Below are 16,792 nucleotides of genomic sequence, written 5' to 3' on the forward strand. Positions count from 1 at the left end.
CATCTCTACAAAGAAAGGAGAGAGGCACATTATCGTATCTCCTTTTTTTCCATGCAAAACATTTGCATGTCATTTTGTACAAGAAGACTCAAACAAAAGAAAAAGAATGAAAAAAGAGTGAAAAATAACGTGCTTCAGTCTGTATTCAAACAATATCAGTTCTTTCTCTAGAGGCAGATAGTATACTTCATCATTAGTCCTTTGGGATTTTCTTGGATCATTGTATTGCTGAGAATAACTAAGTCATTCACAATTCTTCACTGAACAATATTGCTGTTATGTGTATAACATTCTCCTGGTTCTGTTTGCTTTACATCAGTTCGTGTAAATCTTGTCAGGTTTTTCTGAAATCATCCTACTTGTAATTTCTTATAGTACAATAGTATTCTATTATAATCATATACCACGGCTTGTTTATCCATTCCCCAATTAATGGGCATCTCTTAGATTTCCAATTCTTAGCCCCCACAAAAAGAGCTGCTATAAACATGTTTGTACAAATAGTTCCTACCCTCCCCCACTTTGATGTCTTTGGGATATATACCTGGCAGTGATGTTCCTCGATCAAAGGGTATGCAGAGTTTTAGAAGTCCTTTGGGCATAGTTCCAATTTGCTCTCCAGAATGGTTGGATTAGTACACAAGTCCACCAACAGTGCATTAGCGTCCCAGTTTTCTCACATCCCTTCCAACAAATATCATTTTACTTTTCTGTCATATTAGCCAATAGGTGTGAGGTGGTACCTCAAAGTTATCATATCTCTTTGAGGGGACTAAGCTTGGGAGGACTGGCAGTTTTGCAAGGTGAGAGGGGGTGGAGATGAGTACTTCAATTTTGAATTTATGAAGCTTGAGGTATCATCAGGACATCCAGGAGATACACATGAGGCAATTAGAAATTTATAACTGGAATTCAGGCATTGGATATATAAACTTGAAATTTACGTGCATAGAACTGATGACTAAATCATTATCACCAATGTAGAAAGTATAAAGAGAAAAGAGCATTAAGGACATAGTCTTAGTTGACAAGGGACAGCTAGCTGGCACAATGGATAGAGTGCTGGGCCTAGAATCAAGAAGACCTGAGTTTAAATCCAGCCTCAGATACCATCTGTGTAATTCTGGGCAAGTCACTTTACCCTGTTTGCCTCAGTTTCCTCATTTCTAAAATGAGCTGGAGAAGGAAATGGGAAACCACTCTCAGTATCTTTGCCAAGAAAACCTCAAATAGGGTCATGAAGAGTTAAGAACTACCCATATGATTGGACAACAAAAGCTTAGTTGACACCCACATTTTAAGGACATGGGGAAAATGACTGAAACAACAATACGACTTGCTGCTACTGTGGCTGCGTAAGGCCAATAACAGCAGCACACAGGCGGGCTGCTAGCACAGATTCTTTGATCTGCTTTTCTATAGAAAGCGACTTTAAAGGGTTAACAATTTTACTTTAATTAAACATACATATATCATTCACTTAGTTCAGGGGAAAGAGACAGCACTCTGAACTTCAGAGAAAATACAAGTAGAAATCACAAGCAGAAATTATATAAACAGAGCAAAATAACACAAATCAACAGACAGGCTTCTAGATGTCTGGATAAGATATTACATACATAGTTACCATAGAGAGAAGAACCAACATTTTGGTTTTTCAAAGTTGGGACAGGGGAGGTCTCCTTAATGGCATACAGAGTCTCATCTGGTCAAATGACACTTTTCCAGTGACTGAACTCCAAGCAAAATGCTAACCTCAGAGTATATATACACACTTCTTCAGGGTCAGAGGGCATCACAACCATGTGACTCAAACCCATGTGAGCTAAGACTTCCCATGACTTAAGCACGTCATCAAAGACTCTTGACTGAAACAAAGACTCTTGATTGAAACAAAGGCAAGACTCAAAGGCACTTGATTGCCTTAGTGCTGAAAAACACTCCAAAACAAAAGACAACAAAAAGCCCCACTTTACTTGCCATTACAAAGACATGCCAGTAAAAAACAACTGAGGAGTAGTTCAGTTGCCAAAGAGCTCGGAGAAAAGAATATCATGGAAGTTAAGAAAAGACAAAGCATCACAAATGAGATGGTGGTCAAGTGCAGTAGAAAGGTCAGGGAAGGTGAATATTGAGAAAATACCATTGATAGTTAAGAGGTCGTTAGAGACCTTGGTGAGAGTAGTTTTAGGAGAGTGATGGGTAATGGAAGCCAGATTTCAGGGGGCTGAGGACTGAGTGGTGAGGAAAGGCACAGCTAGCAAAGTCAGCATTTTCTAGGGACTTAGATGTAAAGGAAAGGAGATATACAGGATGAAAGCTTCAGTAAGTTGTAGAGTCGAAAGAGGTGGTGTGACCTAGTGGATACAGTACCCAATACTTCCTTACCGTGAGATAATGGGCAAACAGTTCTTTGTCTTGAAGCCTTTGTTTGCTTGTTCTATAAAAAGGGGTAATGTTACATTTTCTTACATTTTCTATCCCACATATGTTTTGTTTTGTTTTATTTTTGAGAGGAAAGTTCTATATAAATGTGAGTTATTTAAGGATTTAAAAGAAGTCCTTTTAGGATAAAGAAAACTTGAGCCTTCAGGTAAAAAATAAGAAGAATAAAACCCAAAGACAATGTTTTAATTATAAAGCAGACTTCTACTTTTAACATAGCTGAAAATTTCTTTTAGCGTATACAAAATATGAAAATACTCATCAGTCAATCTCTCAGTTAGGCAACACTTTAAGACTGAATATCAGACAGAATGTTAACTTGAATTGGTAGAGAGTTCCCTCACCTGGAAGTTCCCTATATCAATAAAATCACAAGTTCAGTCCATCCCTAGTAACACACAAAACCCATAATAGAAACAACAGAAATAAAAACCAAAGTAATATTGACCATGTCTTGCTGCAGAGGACCAATAAAAATTCCCAGGTAACATAAGAAGAAGGTCAAGAAAGGACACTTATCATCATCATCAACAGCAGCAACAACAAGTATTTATAAAGCATCTACTATATGCCAGCCTTGGGGGCAGCTAAGTGGCTCAGTGGATAGAGTGCCCAGTCTGGAATCAGAAAGACCAGAGTTCAAATCTGACCTCAGACACTTAGTAGCTGGGTGACCCTGAGCAAGTCACTTAACCCCTGCCTGCATGAAACTAGAGAAGGAAATGACAAACCACTCTATTATCTTTGCCAAGAAAATGCTGTGGACAGTTGTGAAGAGGTAGTGAAGAGTAGGACACGGCTGAGTGACTTAACAACAACATACACATATACGAGTACATATATACATATGGATATATATGCCATATGTATATATATGCCAAGCCTACGTACTTTGTGCTGGAATACAAAGACAGGTAAAAACATATTCCTTGTGTCCAAGGAATTCAGAATCTGTTGTGGTAGACAACACATAAACTATGTATATACAAGATATACACAATTTAAATGGGATGCTGATTTTGCTTTATTTTCTCCATTATAAGCAGCTTCCTATTCTGGCCTTTTTATAGTTATTAATTATCACTCTCTCCACAGTCTTCTGAATCCAAGCAAGACCTGGGAGGTAAGATTTTTTGGAGCAAGGATTGAGGGGAAAAGTTATTTAAATCACTTTTCTATTTGGCTTATATCTGGTAAATAAAATCTACTTTTTAAGTTTCACATAGCTTAAGATTTATAGAAGATAGAACTCTGGCCTTTGAGTCAGGAAGGTCTGAGTTTGGTCTTGCCTCTGACATATTCTGGCTATTTGACTCTGGGCAAGTTACTTGTTCATTTAGTGTAGCAGGCAACTCTCTAGGAATAACAATTGCAAAGGAGGTATAGATCTTCATTAGTAATAATAATGATCATATTAATAATATTTACAATATATTATTTATAATAATAATATTTATATAGCATTTATAAAGCACTTCACAAAGATTATTTAATCCTCACAACAATCCTATAAGTTAGGTGCTACTATTATCTTTATTTTACATATAAAGAAACTGAGACATAGAGAGGTTAACTGATATAGTTAGGGTCACCTACCTAGTAAGCGACTGAGGTAGAATGCAAACTTAGTTGGATCTCCCTAATTTCCAGTCCATGATTCTATCCATTATATCACCTAAGTTATTTATTTGGAGCTCACTAGAAATCAGGGGTCTATGAAAAAAATAAGAAAAAAATGTGTTAGATTTGTGTTCTATTGAATCATATTTGGGTTGTATATATTGATTTATGGCCAGAAAATGACTCAGTAATGGGAAAAAAGTCATAGTTATTTTGAGATTGTTCAAAATATGCATCCTTAACCTGGATAAGGATGGGCTGGGGATAATCATTGGGGATGATCATGTAGGCAGCGAGTGGGTAGGTACCATTTTAGTCACGGCAGAACACACATGCGGAATCAAAAGAAAGTTTTGACTTGCTTCTCAAAATAAGCGTGCCACTATCAAAATAAATATTAAACTATCCAAATGTAAGGATCCGTGTCCACCTATCTAAAAGGCCGATAGTACTGATTAGAAATATAGTCATTTCTGTTTTAGTGGCTCTATCATCATAAACCTGGCACTAGTTGAAACTAACACACATTAATATAGTGTATTAAATTGCATGTTTTTTAAAAGCTCTTCTATTTTTTTTTCTTTTGAGAAACAGATGAATTAAAGTTTTTTATGGTTTGGGGAACAAGATTTTGCTTTATGGTAAATCCAAATCCAAAAAATTAGTGAAAATGTGTATGCTGAAATCATTTCCAAAGTTGGCCTTTTTTTGCTGAATCCTACCGTACTTTATATACATCCCACCTGCTGTAAAAACCTACTGCTTGTGATTTCATATCACTTATCTGACTTTAACAAGATTTTAATGTCTCCAGCCCCAGTCTTTCTCCTAGGTTTGTGAAGCTGTTGCTGGACATTATGTATACTGTTATTGTACAGAAGTTGAGTTAGCATTTATAGACTGGGGTATATGTGGTGTTTGTGGAGGGCTAGCATCTCTGATTGAGGGGTTGCTGAGCCCTTTTCAGGGCTGCTCACCTACCTTTGGTGTCCACCTCTCAGTCAACTCTTACCTGTGACTCCAAGAAGCTGTAGCATGTGCAACAGCCACCCCTTGGTAACACTGTTCTGCAGATGGGCTAAACCAGGTTCAGAGTAACTGACAGGCCTCAAACCTCTAGATAAATAAGAGGGATATCTACCCCACGCATGTACATATTTCCCCTGGTGTAATGGGTGAATGAGAACAATTTGTTCCAATAGTCATGAAGTGGCTGAAATAGGTGCTGTGGAGTGCTTAGAGTCTGGTCAGACATGGAGGATAACCAAGGTCATTGACTGCATCCCGGGCCATTGCCAGCTATCCTGACTTTTATCTTGCCACTGGACTTCCATGACTCTGGAAGAGAGAGTGAGGCTGGTGACTTTGTGCAACTCTTAAACGGTACTTAACTTACTTAAGTAAATTATTAAGTAAAGTAAGTTAAGTATTTAAATGGTACTTAACTTACTTAAATCCAACTGATACATGTCAAAACATCACCCTGTGATGTCACTGGTCCTCTTCAAAAATGAAGGCTGAACAACAGTTCTTTACAAATATTTGTTCATTTTATCCTCACAACAACCCTGCGTGGTATGTTCTATTATTATCTCCATTTAAGTGACTGAGGTTGGATTTGAACCCAGGTCTTCCTGACTCCGGGCCCAGTGCTCTATCCATTGTGTCACCTAGTCGCTTCGACTTTATATCTACTCAGAGACACTATTAATAAGTGCTAGTATTGGTTGGCAGTTCAAGGTAGTCATAAAATAACAGTCTATATAATATGTAATAACAGAGCTATAATAGTCCAGCTAGTCCAAACCCTTCATTCAACAGATGAAGAAACTGAGGCCTCAGTTGGTTAAATGGCTTCTCCAAAGTAGCACAGGTAATAACCTCCAGAAGGGGAATTTGAATCTGGTTCTCTGACTCTATTCCTTCCTCTTCCAAGAATCTCAGAGTATTCTTAGTTGGAGAGGATTGCAAAGGCCACCTAAAACAGTCTGCATCTGACCAAGAATCTTTTTTTTAGCAGCATTGTTTTAAAATAGTCTTCCAAAACCTGCTAGGCGATCCCCCCACTGAAAGGGAAGCCCAATACCCATGGAAGTTGCTGATTCAACTTTTGGACTAGTTGTCATCTTTCCTTACATTAAGCTGAAATCTGTCTCTGACATTTTCAAGCAATGCTCCTCATTGCATCATATGAGGATGAGCAGAAAATATCCAGTTTCAATGATTTTCACTTTGGGAAAATAATTTCCCCAGAAGCCCATTCAGAGGATCTGCAGAATGTAGATGTAACCAGATGTTCCCAACATTCCCAGAACAGGAGACTTAGCAAAGTGGCCCACTGGAAAAAACTCCGGTCTAAGATAGATGTGAATCCAAATCTGGCCTTAGACACTTACTTAGCTGTGTGGTCCTGGACCAAGTCACTTAATCTATATCTACCTCAGTTTCCTTGCCTGTTAAATGGGGAAAATCATAGCACCTATATAAAATACTTTGTATTTTACACATGTAAACTACCTTGCAAACACCCAAGTGCTAACTATAAACATTAACTATTGTGATTTTAACATTTGTGTGCCTCAAATTAGCAACCCCCTATGCATTGACATTTCATTGTTCCTGTACCAAGACTCAGTTCCTTCTAGGTATTGAGGTTTTAGTGTTTATCTGGTAAGAAAATTTCTAACAGCGTTTTCCCATTGAACAACGAACAAATTTTAATTCCTGAAGGCTTGGGAAAGTTTATTGTTTTTGTATTGTGTTTTAAGCAAGTGTCCTTTGCCTCATTTTAATGTCATATTTAATTTTGGTCAGGAAGATTCAATGAAAGTTGGCGGGGCGCTGAGTTATACATTGAGATAGATAAATCTTTTTTAAAAATTTATTTAGTATTTTATTTTTCCCCAGTTACGTGTAAAACATTTTTAATACTCATTTAAAAAATTTTAAGCTCCAAATTCTCTCCCTTCCTTCCTCCTCTCCCCCATTGAGAAGGCAAGCAATTGGATATAGGTTTACATGTTTAGTCATATAAAACATTTCCATAATAGTCATGTTGTGAAGGAAAACATAGACAAAAAAAACCCTCAAGAAAAATAAAGTAAAAACATACACTTCAATCCGTACTGAGACACTGTCAGTTTTTCTTTGGGGATGGATACCATTTTTCATCATGAGTGCTTCAGAGTTGTCTTGGATCATTGTATTGCTAAAAGAGCTAAGTCATTCTCAGCCGATCATCTTACTGCTGTTACTTTGTACATGGTACATTTCACTTTGCATCAGCTCAGGTAAATCTCTCCAGGTTTTTCTGAGAGCATCCTCATCCTTTCTTATAGCACAATAGTTATTCCATCATAATCACACGCCACAATTTGTTCAGCCATTCCCCAGTTGATGGGCATCCCCTCCATTTGCAATTCTTTGCCCCCAGAAAAGAGCTGCTGTAAATATTTTTGTACTTATTTTGGTCCTTTTTTTAATCTCTTTTGGGATATAAACCTAGTAGTGGTGTTGCTGGGCCAAAGGTTTTATAGTGCTTTGGGTATAGTTCCAAATTGCTCTACAGAATGGTTGAATCAGTTTACAACTCCACCAATGATGCATTAATGTCTCATTTTTCCCCACATCCTCTCCGACGTTTGTCATTTTCCCTTTCTGTTCCATTATCCAGTCTGATAGGTATGAGGTAGTATCTTAGAATTAAAACTGTTCATATCTTTTGATCGTTTCCCAATTGGGAAATGGCTCTTTTTTATAAGTTTGACTCTGTTCTCTATATATTTGAGAAATGAGGCCTTTATCAAAGAAACTTGGTTCATTTTTTTTTCACCCTTACTACTGAACTGCATTTCCCTCCATTGTATCTCCCCATCCTGTTTATTCTATTTCCTCTCTCCTTTCACTCTGTCCCTTCTCAAAAGTGTTTTGCTTCTGACTACCCCCTCCCACAATTTTCCCTCCCTTTTCTCAGTCCACCGTTTCTCTTATCTTCCCCTCTCACTGTCCTGTAGGGTAAGATAGATTTCTATACCTAATTGAGTGTGCTATGTTATTCTCTCTTTGAGCCAATTCTGATGAGAATAGGTTCACTTTTACCTCCCCCCTCCTCCCCACTACTATAAAAGTTTCTTATCTCTTTTATGTGAGATAATTTACCACATTCTACCACTCCCTTTCCCTTTCTTGTACTTCATTCTTCTTTCTCACCCCTTAATTTTATTTTTTCAAATATCCTTTCATATTTAACTCACATGTTGTGTATATATATACATGTATGTATAATATGTACATGTGTGTATATATATACACATATATGTTCCTTCTAATTGCCCTAATAATGAAAAACTTCTTATGAGTTACAAGTATCATCTTCCCATGTAGGAATATAAGAATATAAATGGTTTAACCGTATTAAGTCCCTCATAATTTCCCTTTCCTGTCTACCTTTTTGTGCTTCTCTTAGTCTTGTCTTTGAAAGTCAAATTTTTTTATTCAGCTCTGGTTTTTTCATCAAGAATACTTGAAAGTCTTCTATTTCATTGAATATCCATTTTCTTTCCCTGAAGGCTTACTCTCAGTTTTGCTGGGTAGGTAATTCTTAATTGTAATACTAACTCCTTTGCTCTTGGGAATATCATATTCCAAGCCCTCCAATCCTTTAACGTAGAAGCTACTAAATCTTGTGTTATCCTGAAACGCGGCTCCATGAAACTTGAATTGTTTCATCCTGGTTGCTTGTGATATTTTCTCCTTGACTTGGGAGCTCTGGAATTTGGCTATAATATTCCTGAGAGTTTTCATTTTGGGATCTCTTTCAGGAGGTAATCAGTGGATTCTTTCAATTTCTATTTTGCCATCTGGTTCTAGAATATCAGGGCAGTTTTCCTTGATAATTTCTTGAAAGATGTTGTAGGAGTATTGACTACATTGCCTTCTTCTGAGTGTGTTGTGATCTTCCTTGTCAACAAAGTAACTTTCTATGGTCAGAATTTTTTTTTCTGCTCTTTGCTCATTTCCCCAGCCTATTACTTGACTTTTAACTTTTTGTTAAAGTAGGGCTCTGCTTCCATGGTGGAGGACCCTCTGTCCCAAGCTTCTGGGGTTTCGTGCAGCTGTTTTCAGAGATGCTTCTAAGGACCTGTAAGTTTTCAGTTCTTCTAAGGTGGTATGATCTAAAGAGAGGTGTGTTTACTCCTCTCCTAGCCTGTGCTCTGGTCTGTGAGCAACCACAAGCACTCTTTCCTGCTCTGGAACTTCGAGGAAGGTCCCCTCTCTACTGTGCACTCAAGCTTTGCTGTGCTCCTTACCCTAGGATGCCACCGAGGATTGTGATCTGGATCCAAGTATAGGCAAAGCATCAGAGTCTTGCCTCAGTACTAGCAAAGAGACCCCTGTAATCTCCTTCTGAGCAGTTGTTCAACCCCTCTGTGGACTGAGAGCCCTACAAGCAATTGCTGCTGCTGCTGCTACTAATTTGGTGGCTTCCAAGGCTGCTCCTTGTTTGCACTGGTTTCGAGGCCTGCAGTGGGACTGCATTCCACTCTCAACCAGGTGCAACAAACCTTTTCTATTGATCTTATAAATTGCCTTCGGCTAAAAAATTATTTCACCCCATCCTTTTGTGGATTCTGCTGCTCCAGGAATTGTTTTGTGGCATTATTTAAAGGTGTTTAGAGGGGTTTTGGAGAGAGCTCAGGTGAATTGTGGCCTTTTCTCATTTATCTTGGCTCTGCCTCTCTCCCTCTCCCTTTCCCTCCCCTCTTCCTTTCCCTCTCTTCCCCCCTACCCTTTCTCCCTCCCTCCCCTCCTCTGTCTCTCCCCCCCTCTCTCTCCTTCCGTCCATCCCTCTCTCTCCCCTCTCTCTCTCCCCCCGTCCATCCCTCTCTCTCCCCTCTCTCTCTCTCCCTCCCTCCCCTCCTCTGTCTCTCCCCTCCTCTCTCTCCTTCCGTCCATCCCTCTCTCTCCCCTCTCTCTCTCCCTCCCTCCCCTCCTCTGTCTCTCCCCTCCTCTCTCTCCTTCCGTCCATCCCTCTCTCTCCCCTCTCTCTCTCCCTCCCTCCCCTCCTCTGTCTCTCCCCTCCTCTCTCTCCTTCCGTCCATCCCTCTCTCTCCCCTCTCTCTCTCCCTCCCTCCCCTCCTCTGTCTCTCCCCTCCTCTCTCTCCTTCCGTCCATCCCTCTCTCTCCCCTCTCTCTCTCCCTCCCTCCCCTCCTCTGTCTCTCCCCTCCTCTCTCTCCTTCCGTCCATCCCTCTCTCTCCCCTCTCTCTCTCCCTCCCTCCCCTCCTCTGTCTCTCCCCCCCCCTCCTCCCCACCAGCTTAGCTGACCTCCTCTGGACATGCTCCATCTTGTGAATGACCTTCCTAAAATGTGATTTCCTGAAACAAAATACAATACCCATGTTACATTCAAACCAAGGCAAAGTACAGTGGTTTTTCCCTCTAGTTCAGGAAACTGTGCCTCTCCAAGGATCTCTCTGAGGATTGTCTTTTTTCACTGTCCTGTCACACCAACATCTCATTTTTCACATGATTTGTGCTGAAACCCCCAGATTTTTTCTCCACACAATCTGTTGTCTAGCCACATCTTGTACTTGTGAAGTTCATGGATTGAAATCAAGTGTGGAATTTTATATTTATCCCTATTAAATTTCCACTTATTTTTATTCAGTGCTTTATTCTAGCCTGTGGAGATATTGTCTGTACTCAGACTTTGCCATCTAGTGTTTTGGCTATCCCTTCAACTTTAATTTTGTTATATGCTATGGCTTGACTGGCATGCCATCTTTGTTTTCATCCAAGTCACTGTTAAGATGATGAAGAACGTAGGAGTAAGAATCATTCCCTGAAGGATCAAACAGAGGACCACTCTCAAAGTCAGTATTAACTTATCTTTGAGTCAGGTTGTTTAATCAGTTCTAAGTCAAACAACTAGTGTTTCATTAAGTCCATATATGTATAGCTCGTCTACGATGGTAGCACAAGTGCCATTGTCCAAAGCTTTGCTGCAATCTAGATATGTTATGTCTACAACATTTCCATGACCTAGGAGTTTTGTTACTCTGATTAAAGAAAACACAACAAGCAACTTTATACTGGCATGATCTGTTCTTAGAAGCAGCTAAGTGGCACAGCGAATAGATTATCAGCCTGGAGTCAGGAAGACTCATCTTCCTGAGTTCAAATCTAGCCTCAGACACTCCCTAGCTGTTCGAGCCTAGGCAAGTCACTTACACCTAGTTTCCTCATCTGTCAAGTGAGTTATAGAAGGAAGTGGCAAACCACTGCAGTATCTTTGCAAAAAAAAACAAAACAAAACAAAACATTCAAATGGGGCCAAAAAGAATCAGATTCAACTGAAATGACTGAGCAACAACAATCTGTTCTTATAGAATCCATGCTATTAGGCACTGCTTTCCTTTCTAAATAGTCAAACTATTCCAATAACTAATGCCCTCTAGAGTTTTTCAAAGAGTCAAAGTTAAGTTTACCAGCACTATGGTTTGCAGAATTCCCTTACCCCAGGTTTTTGTTTTTAATTTAGGATCTTTACCATCATCTAGGCCTGTGGCATCCAGCTCATTGTCCTTGATTTCCAATATCAGTAACATTTGCTTATCAATCACATATGCCAAATTCTTCAATGCTTTACAGTGTAGTTTGTTCTGGTTTGCCGGTTGGACCTCATTGAAAGAACGTTCTTGAAAGAAAGTGCTCTTTTTCCATCTCCTTATTTATCTTTGGTTTTAAGTACTTCTTGACTACTTTTGGTCTATACTTCTTATTCTAAAGATCATTGCCCTAAAAAGTAAAAACAAAAGCAAGGCATATGTGGAATAGGTCAAGTTCAACACCATCCATCACCATTGTCCTATCCTCTTCTTACTCCAAATGTAGTCCATATTGCTATTTTTAAGACAAACTGTTAATTGCTGTTGTTTTTATTTTTACATCTACATTGTCTGCATTATCCTTCCTCCATCATCTTCCAAGAACCATCCTGAAAATAATGTAAGAAAAAATGAAGAGAAAAGAAGTTCTGTAAAACCTACAGAGATATCACAAAAGCCTGATTTTTTAAAAAACAGTATTCCATGCCTAGGCACACTCATTTCTGCAAAGGGATAGAGAGAAATGTCTTTTTTATACCTTCTTTTGGAACAAGATGTATCATATTGAAGCATTCTATCTTGATTATCTCGCCCTTCCTCTTAATATTGTTGTAGTCATTGTCTATATTGTTTAATGTATATTATTTTGCTTAGTGTCCTCTGCATCAATTCATTTAAGTTTCCTCTGCTTCTTTGTATTCGTGTTCATTTTATCTAACAATAACACAATACTGTTATATTATATTATTGTGTAAGAGTGGAAGTTGAATGTGAACCATTTAATCATCCTACCCAATTTAAAGTAATTAACAACAAGTTTTGCCTTTATACTTTAGTCGAAGGCTTTAGACTAGGTCAATTAAAATCTATAAGGCTTATTTAGCTGACAAAAGGAAATTTAAGGGTGTATGTAATAGTGGATAGAATGGTGACCTCAGAATTGGAAAGATCTGAGTTCTAGTTCAGCCTCTAACACCAGTCATGGGGTACTTTTGCACATAGTATTTTAATGTTTAAAATATACTTCGATGATATTTGCGGGTTCAATTGCATTGTTGAGTTCAACTGAATTAATTTCTCCTTCACTAATTGGTTATTCTTGTTAGTCAGAACTGAGTCTAGGATAGTGCTTCTCCTTGTTGCTTCCTTTAGCTTTTGGAGAATGAAATTATCAGTAAGGTAAATAAAGAATTTATTAGATAATTTGTATACAGTAGAAAAGAACTCTAGTAGTTATCTATATTATAGGGATTATATGTACATCCAGCTTAACAAAATGTCTCCATATTTTGGATCAGCAGGTTCATAAAGTTAAAATTATGTGAAGAGATGAATGATCCAAGAAATACTTAAGACACAAATGGCCAACACAGATATTTGAAGAGTGATGGTTTAAGATGGCAAAAGAGGGATGTTGCCCAGGGACTCTATCCCCTTGGTTAGTCTTCCCTTGATTCTACTCCAAGATTCCACTATGGATGAATATAGCAAGGAATGACTGGTGTCCCCTGAAACTCAGCTGTTGAACCAATCTCACTGAGAAACAGTTGGAAGGCAGAGTGCAATTTTGTATCAGTAAAGCAAGGTTCATCACTTTGAGGATGACCATGAACATGCCTGTATGGTTTGGAATTGCAAAGTATGGAAAAACTCTCTAGGTAGAAGGCAGAGGAGTATAACATTTACCTGGACACCAGAGGTTCAAATCCCAAGACCAATAACTCCAATTCTATATAGCAGTAATTATATTCCAAAACCAGTAAGCCCACCTGTAGTAACAATCGGCTAGCAGCTGCTGTACGGGTATAAGACCCACCAACAATCAGCACAGGTTCTTTGATCTGCTTTTCTAAGGAAAGCAACTTTAAGGGGTTAACCATCTCAGTTTAATCAAACATACAAATATCATTCACAGTTCAGGGGGAAAAGTTCAGCCCCCTGAACTTCAAGGCAAATACAAACAGAAATTACAAACATCAACAGAAGACCTTGTCTGATTCAAATCACAATACATAGTTACCAGAGAAGAACCAACATGTGGGTTGCAAAGCTGGGGGGCAGTTTGCAGCTTGCCTAGAGTCTCAATACTCCTTCCATCAGTGTGTCCCAAAAGTCAAATGGCAAGCTCTCCTCATTTATATCCTGTTCAGGGCCCTGAGGGCTCTGACCTCATCCAGGCTGAGTGTGTGAAAGTTCCCCATCCCTAGTATCACATCATATATAATTCAATGACTCTCTGATTGTCTTAATGCTGAGAAACACTCCAAGGCAAAATCCCATTTTATCTGCCCCATTCAAACAAAGGCCAGAATCCTTAAAGGCACTTAAGAGAAGAACAGCAAAAAGTCCCACCTTAATTACTATTACACCACCTCAATGTAGCAACAAGAAAATTATAACACAGTATTGTAGCAAAGAGCCAAGTCATCCTATAACCTTCCTCCCTGCTCGGGCCTCCCCATAAACACTCACAAATCCTAACTGTCTGCTTGCCTGCATTCTCTCCCCCCTCAGTTCTCTGGTCTTGGAGCTCCCTGGTTTCCACTCCACTCTTGACTCTGCACCCTTTCTGCAGCTCTGTCATCTGGGAGTTCTTCTTTCTCCTCTTTGTGCTGGATTCTGAATTCTTGCTTCTGACTTCTCAGTTCTCAATGTCTACCTTCTGGGTATATATACTCTTTTTAGAGCCCCCGAGGGCTTCATGCCCAATCAGCAAAAGGGTATAGGCCTGAGGCTTAGTGCCTAGTAAGTAAGGGGAGTAGGCCTGCCTACCAACAAACCTCTAATCAAGCTTCTCTTAATTGGCCCCACCTGAGGTCTATTGAGTGGGTGGGAAAGGTCTTTAATCACTGATTGATATCACACATTTATGACTCAATTGCTTGCAAAAAAGCAGCCAAAAGAAGTCTGGTCCCTTTTCCTGAAACCTTTAAATGGCTTGACATGCAAATCGAGTTTACTGAGAACACAAATAGAAAGTTTACTACATTTTTCATTGGCTATATTTGATAATGCCAACATTAGAGATCTTTATAAATCCCAAATAGAATGGTTAAGTTTAAGTGCATGAATTGTGACCAATAACTTACAATTTTGGAGTATACCTATGGATATTGTTCAAAGGGAGTCATAAACATACATAGTTCACACATAGTTGTTTTTGCATATTTTTATTTTATTCATTTTTATTGTGGGGGTTTGGCTAATGAGTGTATATTATAATGTGATGCTTTATGATCAATTTCATATTGCCATGCTCACATGATTAGAATCTATTAAATATAAATAAGACATAAAGGAATGTAGCATGTTTTCCCAGTAGGCAGGGGCTCAAGGCAGGAATATAATTAGATAAAATCACATACATCGTATGTGTGGACTAACCTGATAAACATTGCCATCCACAAAAGGGTCAGAGTTGGGGGATAGAGACAGAAATTCCGCAAGAACGATAGAGACTCGTTTCCCTTGAGTTACTCCTGGTATTGAGTGGAACACGTGAGCACTTTGATCCGTATCCTGTGCCTGTATTTTATAATTGATCTGTATCAGATAATTGGCCAGTGATCTTCTCTGTTGTGCTACATCAGAATAACTATTACTAGTTACCACTGACCTATTACTATTACTACTGAATAACCATCACTACTAAAGCATACTTCTGGGCAAAGTTTGTAATCTCTTTTAACTTTTTGTCTGGTTCTTCCTTTAGTCCAGCTGCTCTAAATTGTGCTCCAATTAATTACCAAGCTTCATTCTTCACTCTCCTCACCAATAGTCATTTGACCCCAGAGATTCCTCTTTCTTATAGTTCTCTCTTCTGACTGGTGGGTCCCTCACTGGGACATGACTATTTTATAAAGTACTAGGCCATGCTCTCTTCATTCGCATTTCTACTCAGTTGCTGGCAGCCTTGTCCAGGTTCTTTCCCACCTGCCTCCCTCCTTTCTAGATCCCCTTTACATTCTCTCTTCCCCATTAGAACTAAGTTGTTTGAGGGTAAGGTCTATTGTATTTGCTTGTATTTGTATCCCCAGCAGGTAGCTCTATGTCTAGTACACAGTAAGTGCTAAGTATATGCTTTGTTTAGCTACCTAATCCATATCCAAATGTAATTGATAAAATCTCTGCCTAGGGTTCTTTTTCCCACTTAATTTTTACTTTATTTTTTTCTCAATTACATGTAAACGAAAATTTTCAACTTTCATTTTTAAAATTTTGAGTTTCAAATTCTCTTCCCCTTTTCCCCCTTTCTCCTCCTTGAGAAGGGCAGTGATAGTATATAGATCAGGGCTTCTTAAACTTTTTTCACTTGTGACCTCTAATCAGCACTTGGGGTCTTGACCCACAGTTTAAGAAGCACTGGTTACAGATTATACTTTGTAGTCATGCAAAACATTTCCATATTAGCTATGTCACAAAAGAAAATGCAAACCAAAAGAAAAAAAATAAGATATAAAGTTTTTTTTTACAAACTGGATCTGGATTTAGACACCATCAGTTCTTCCCCTGGAGGTGGATAACAGTTTTCATTATAAGTCCTTCAGAATTGCCTTGGATCATTGTATTGTTGAGAATAGCTAAATCACTCACAGTAGATTACTATCTGATATTGCTGTTGCTGTGTAAAATGTTCTCCTGGTTCTGCTCATTTCACTTTGCATCAGTTCATGTAAATCTTTCTGAAAGCATCCTCCTTGTCATTTCTTTTTCTTTAACCAAAAAATGTGTCTCTATTTTAAGTGAACTTTTTTTTAATTTAAAAAAAAACATTTTTACTTAAAGTTTTGGGTGCCGAATTCTATCCTTCCTTCTCTCCTCCCTGAGACAGTGAACAATCAGAAATAAGTTCTACAATGTTCAGTTATGTAAAGCATTTCCATATTAGTAATTTTGTACAAGGAATCTCAAAAAAAGAATGAAAGAAAGAAAGAAAGTGAAAAATAGCATGCTTCAGTCTGTATTCAAACAATATCAGTTCTTTCTCTGGAGGCAGATAGTATGCTTCATCATTAGTCCTTTGAGATTTTCTTGGATCATTGTATTGCTGAGAATAGCCAAGTCATTCATAGTTCTTCATTGTACAATATTGCTTTTCCTGTGTACAATGTTCTCCTG

The sequence above is a fragment of the Trichosurus vulpecula genome, chromosome 5 (genome assembly GCF_011100635.1).
Source record: "Trichosurus vulpecula isolate mTriVul1 chromosome 5, mTriVul1.pri, whole genome shotgun sequence".
Taxonomy (NCBI): Eukaryota; Metazoa; Chordata; class Mammalia; order Diprotodontia; family Phalangeridae; genus Trichosurus; species Trichosurus vulpecula.